Source organism: Delphinapterus leucas, chromosome 3 (assembly GCF_059928025.1).
Source record: "Delphinapterus leucas isolate spDelLeu-1000000601 "Yukka" chromosome 3, BTC_Dleu_Yukka2, whole genome shotgun sequence".
NCBI lineage: Eukaryota > Metazoa > Chordata > Mammalia > Artiodactyla > Monodontidae > Delphinapterus > Delphinapterus leucas.
In genome coordinates, this window is record NC_143131.1 from 92,051,270 (window position 1) to 92,057,795 (window position 6,526).

Below are 6,526 nucleotides of genomic sequence, written 5' to 3' on the forward strand. Positions count from 1 at the left end.
TGTGAGGAAATTTCCATATTCCAAATTTTTGGAATGAGTACTTAATCCAAAGTGACAGAACTAATAAGTGGAGGACCTGTGTTTTTTGAACCCAGTGTATTTGTTTCCAAATTCTATAAACTAAACTTCCTCATGACATTTCTCTTCTGAGATTACTTTGCCTCCATGACCATGAGCTAAGACTGCAGCACTAAGGGAAATGGAGTTTAATTCTGGAAGTTGGCCCAGACTCAGGTCAGATGTGACCTCATGGATGGAGCTAAGTGAGAGCCACCAAGCGCAGAGACAGAAAAGCCCCTGAGTCTCACCTCACCTACCTTTCAGTTTTGGCTAAAGCCCATCGTTAATATAGATATAATGAAGCACAGTGTTTCTCTGTTCACTTCATAGGAAGTTTGGGGCAGCCTCTCTTTGGCAGAAGAGACAGGAATGCTTCAAAAGGCAGACCAATTTTATAAAGATTCCTATAAGCTTATAGGAATGCGTTGTCCATAAAGTCCCAGATGGTTTCCTGCCTCTACCACTTAGAAGATCAATTATCTAACCTCTCTGAGCCTCTGTTTCATTGTATGAAAAGCGAAAATAATAATCCCTATCTCTAAGAACGCATAAGGATAAAAGCAAAGAAGTATGTCAGTTGCCTAGCAAGAGTGCCTGAACCGAGAATGGTGTCCCCTTTTGCTCTCACCCAGACATTACAAGGCTATGATTATTATGTGCTACTCCTGGAAGACGAACGGATATCACAGATAAAGAAAACATTGGTCTCAGATAACTCAAATATTTAATTTTAGATGACTGCATGCTGGATATGGATTCTGGACCAGAAATGAAGAAGCTAATTTCCTTCCCAGCAATCAAAGGAACATCAAACACTTTTGCTCAGTGCAGTTTTCCCAGAGGAAATTCAAAGCTTGGCTGAGGAGTTGTAAAAGTTAAACTTTTAAAAGTTTGTGGCTGTTGGATAAGTGAGCAGAGCACGTAGAGATGTTCAGCAGACCATTCTCCCAGCTGGCTAGTACTGAAAAAGAGAAGAACTTGTAGAAATTCTGCAAAACATAGGTGATGAAAAAACTATAGTTTTTGCTGAAACTAAGAAGAAAGCAGATTTTATTGTAACTTTTCTTTGTCAGGAAAAAAATAGCAACCATATGTATTCACGGTGGTCTGGAACAGAGAGGAAAAGCAAACTCTTGGGGATTTTCATTGTGGAAAGTGCCCAGTTTTCGTAGCTACTTCAGTAGCTGCCAGAGGGCTAGATATTGAAAATGTTTGATATGTTATCAGTTTTGATGATGTGTTCATTGAATCCAGTGTACTGGTCATTGTGGAAACGCTGGCAGAGATATTTCCTATTTTGATGCTCAGATTACCATACAGCACAGCCTCCAATGAAAGTACCACCAGATGCTGAACAGGGTGTTCTGCACAGTTGGAAGAAAGTGCCTTGAGCACATGTGTTCCTGGCTTCCGTGACAGAACAAGAGGAAATGTGTTTGCATCTGATGATCCTGAAAAGAATCATCAGGGCAAGAGCACCCTGAACACAGCAAGATTTTCTTTTTCACAAGCTCCCAATCCAGTAGATGATGAATCATGGGATTAAAGCTAAATCACTGAAGTTTGTGGTATAGTTTTGCTGCAAAGAAAATAATTTTAATTTTTGAGACAAGTGTGAAGTCTGACATTCTGTGTCTCCTGTCTTCCTGCTCTTACTCGTACCCTCAAAAAATTAAATCTTTACTGACTAGGTAATGTGAGAGGCTAAAAATTACAATATTGCAGTTACTGATACAAATGGTGTTAAGTGGAAAAATTAAAGCATTCTAAATGTCTTGAAAAAAATTTTTTTTGAAAAGAGGTTACAGTTTACTTGGGGAGAGAATAGAGAATAACCAGAAGAGATGACAAAATATTCTTCAGGATGTAAGATGGAAAGAAATTTAACGCAATGGGAGTAGAAGGAAAGCTCTTACTTCCAGCCTGTGAGATTGAGAATTTCACTAAGATGAACTTGCCCTTCCTCAATCAATAGGAATGACCTATGGAGATATCCTTCACTCTATCTAACTTACTTGCCCCCTCTTGTCCTGTTCTTTGGCTTCAGCACGATTACAGGAAGAGGAAACAGTCAGAAGGAAACAAGAAAAGGCACAACTCAAGAGAATCAAACTTCTTTGCCCTTTCCAGAGAGAAAGATATTTATATCAGTTTTCCACCCAAATGTCTACCCTGTGAGTTTGCTTGGCCTTTCTGTGGTATTTGCCTAATTTTCCTTAAAGAAGAATTGCACATTGCCTCCCAACTAAGGTTTACTAAGATCTCTTAGTAAGGAAAATTGAAACAATGAATATCAGCTAGGCAACTTAGCCTACCTGCCAAAATGAATTTTGCTTTTCTCACTTAACAATACACCTTGCAGTCTTTCCCATGTTAATGTATACCTCATTATTTTTTTAATTAATTTATTTATTTGTATACTTTTGGCTGCATTGGGTCTCCGTTGCTGCATGCAGGCTGTCTCTAGTTGCGGCGAGCGGTGGCTACTGTTTGTTGCGGTGCTTGGGCTTCTCATTGCGGTGGCTTCTCTTGTTGCGGAGCACTGGCTCTAGGCACGCAGGCTTCAGTAGTTGTGGCACACAGGCTCAGTAGTTGTGGCTCGCGGGCTCTAGAGTGCAGGCTCAGTAGTTGTGGCACATGGGCTTAGTTGTCCGCAGCACGTGGGATATTCCTGGATCAGGGTTCAAACCCATGTCCCCTGCATTGGCAGGTGGATTCTTAACCACTGCGCCACCAGGGAAGTCCATATCTCATTATTATAAACAACTTTTTGGTATTCTATTGTATGGATGTACCACTATTTTTTTTTTTAACAATTCACCTACTGAGGCACATAGCTATGCTTTATTTTGTTTTGTCTTTTCAAACAGTGCTAATGTGAGCATCCTTCATTCCTAATTTTATTTTTTAAAATTTATTTATTTTATTTATTTATTTTTGGCTGCGTTGGGTCTTCGTTGCTGTGAGCAGGCTTTCTCTAGTTGCAGCACGCGGGGGCTACTCTTCGTTATGTTGTGCAGGCTTCTCATTGCAGTGGCTTCTCTTGTTGCAGAGCACAGGCTCTAGGCATGTGGGCTCAGTAGTTGTGGCTCACGGGCTCCAGAGTGCAGGCTCAGTAGTTGTGGTGCACGAGCTTAGTTGTTCTGCGGTATGTGGGATCTTCCAGAAACAGGGATCGAATCCGTATCCCCTGCATTGGCAGATGGATTTTTAACCACTGTGCCACCAGGGAAACCCCCCCATTCCTAATTTTATATTTGTAAGTTTGTATTTATTTTCTGATGAAGGGCTCCCGAAATTGTATAAGTTTCAGGCCTCACAACACTTAGAATCTATTCTTTAAATATTTGACAATACCATTTTTTTTTTTTTCCTGCGGTACACGGGCCTCTCACTGTTGTGGCCTCTCCTGTTGCAGAGCACAGGCTCCAGACACGCAGGCTCAGCAGCCATGGCTCACGGGCCCAGCCGCTCCACGGCATGTGGGATCTTCCCGGACCGGGGCACGAACCCGTGTCCCCTGCATCGGCAGGCCGACTCTCAACCACTGCACCACCAGGGAAGCCTGACAATACCCTATTTTTATTGCCTTCTATATTTCGAATTTTCTAAATTTCTTTTTAATTGTTACCTCACATTATCCAAAGAGGATATAATGATCATTATTAATAATAGTTAATACATAGAATTCAGTGATAGGCACTGTTCTACATGCCTTACTTTACAATTAATTTAGTCCTCACAAAGACTCTGTGGGATAGATACTGTTATTATCTATATTTTACAAATGAAGGAACCTAAATGTAAAAAGATTAAGGCATTAAAAAAAAGACTAAGGCATAAGGCCAACAATTTAGTGGCAGAGACATTTTCTTCAGTTTTTGTTTTTCTAAAATCCTAAGTGTATTTCCTTGTCCAATGTAATGGAACATTAAAATGTGTTGACAGACTTAGGGAACAGACTTGCGGTTGCCAAGGGGGAGGGGGATTGGGGATGGGTTGGGAATCTTGGGTTAGCGGATGCAAACTATTATACATAGAATGGATAAACAACAAGGTCCTACTGTATAGCACAGATAACTATATTCAATATCCTGTGATAAACCATAATGGAAAGTATGAAATGAATATATATATATATATATATATGTAACTGAATCACTTTGCTGTATAGCAGAGATTAACACATTGAAAATCAACTATACTTGAAAAAAATAAATTTTAAAAAATGTGCTGAATGTTGAAAAATAGGTGAATCCATTTCATATTACAACTTAAATCTTAATAAGAAATACTACAGGACCAGAAAATGTAATTATATTTTCTTTAGGCTTTTTGGTGTAAATGCAATAATATGGAAACAAATTGTTCATTTGATATTATTATTATTCTCTAAAAACAACTTATTTAGGGTCACTTCAAATGGTGTTATGGTATCAGCCAGAGGTCTGGTCTCAGAATGCCTGTCTCTCTACTCTTCTGTGTCCCCCAAACCAAGAAAACAAGAATATTTAGAATTGTGACTATCATAGACATCAGTAAGTAGGTAAGTTCATGAGCTTTTTATTGGGCTTTAAAGAATAGAAATTTGGAGAAAACTATTCCAAAGCCTCAGAGGTTGTTTCAGTTAGGTTGGACTGCCACAGTAAAATACCATAGAATGGGTGGTTTAAACAACAAAATGGTTCTGGAGGCTGGAGGTCTAAAATCAGGGTGCAAACATGGTTGGGTTGTAGTAAGAACTCTCTTGTCAGGGCTCTCTTCTTGGTTTGTAGATGGCCACCTTCTTGCTCTGCTTTACCTGGTGCTTCACACTTAAACTACATCTCAATTTTTAACCAGATTGCTTATATTCAGATGAAAATAGAATTGGTAAATTGGTAGATATTTGGGGTAGGACAAACTTATCATAGCACTGAATGTCTTCTCCCCCATTCTACTCATTTCCTTTACTGTCTCTAAGCTGCCATGGTTTTATATTTGTTAAATAGGAAAAACAATATTTCCTTTTCAACATAATAGTGAAAATAAAATGAGAAAATGGATACAAAGACACATTGTTAAATGCAAAGCATTCCACAATGCTTTGTAAACACAATAAAGTAAAATAAAGTAATATTATTATATTCTATAGTTACTGGCTATGATAACAATTAAAATATGTTAAAGCTTACCAAATATCTTATTTTGAGATTTTCCTAAGCAAATCACATATCCTATATGCACTGTGTATGTTTTAACTTTCTTGCCAAAGTTTACATAGAAAGGATTCCTGATGTTGTAGACATGTTTATCTTGGAAAGTTTGTGCCCAAGAAAGACTGGCACAGAATACACTTGGTGTCACTGTATCTTCTGCACACTGTCAGCCCAAGTTGGGCATTAATCACAAGAAATTGTGAGTCTTACAAGAAGCATTTAAGGAGAAAACAATAAAGAAAGCAAAAATCTGCTACCTCTATACATGTACATTGTGCCAATGCCAAATTTCTGGTTTTGCTATTATAGTATAATTATGAAAGATGGAACCATAGGGAAGGACTGGGTAAAGGGTATATTGTAAACACCTGTGAATCTACAATTATTTCAAAATAAAAGTGTAAAATAAATTTCTGCTACCTCAAGAAGGAAAGAGGCTGGAGCAGAAAGAACAAGAATTGAGAAACAAATTACTGATATCAACTAATGTAAAAGTAGAAATAGGAAGGTAACTATTACATTTTGGCTGTTACATTTTGATAGGACTTGCACTGCCATTGGGGTAAAGTGGCGTCATCTCATAGGTGCTAAGAGTCCACGTTAGCTGCGGTTTGCAAGCTCCATGTGGCTCTCAGGCACACAGTGGTTTTCAAGGGGTCATTACCAAAGAAAAGTCATTGCTCTTTGCCCTTTTACCTCCTTCCATATGGAACGTGAGAAAATGCTGCTGTAGCAGCTATTTTGGAGTCTTTGAGGTGACATGTGTGGGCAAAAGCTACAACTAAGGATAGAATTAGAAAGATAGAAAGAGCCTGGGTCCCTCATGGCATTGTAGATCTTCCTAGCAGTCTTGGACTTTTTATTATTTGATGAAAATAAGTGCTTAAATGGTTAAGTGATTTATTTTTGAACTTGCAGTTAAAATTAAATCCTAACTGATACATGTTGTTTAATCTAGGTATAGTACATATTAGAAAAAATAATAAAGGAAAATATAGATGTCTGTGTAAAATTGGCTGAAAAGATGACCAGCAAACTTGGATGTGTAGTTACCACTTGGGAAAGAAGCTAAGTATGAGAGGGCAAATGCTCCCATTGTGTTCAGTATATTTTGTATACTATTCAAATCTTTGTATTCGAATCTTTTACAATGAATGTATTTATAATTTTAAAACAAAAAATTAGCATTTTCAATACCTTTATTTGTGTGCGTGTGTGTGTGATAGTGCATTCTGTTTTTCAAGTTGTGGTAGGAAAAACAAGTGAAC

The 6,526-nt window shown here is 38.1% G+C and overlaps 1 pseudogene; it reads left to right on the forward strand.

The window, feature by feature from the left end:
- Positions 1 to 715: 715 nt before the first annotated feature.
- On the forward strand, positions 716 to 2,263 carry LOC111162831 (putative ATP-dependent RNA helicase DDX4 pseudogene; annotated as a pseudogene).
- Positions 2,264 to 6,526: the final 4,263 nt, after the last annotated feature.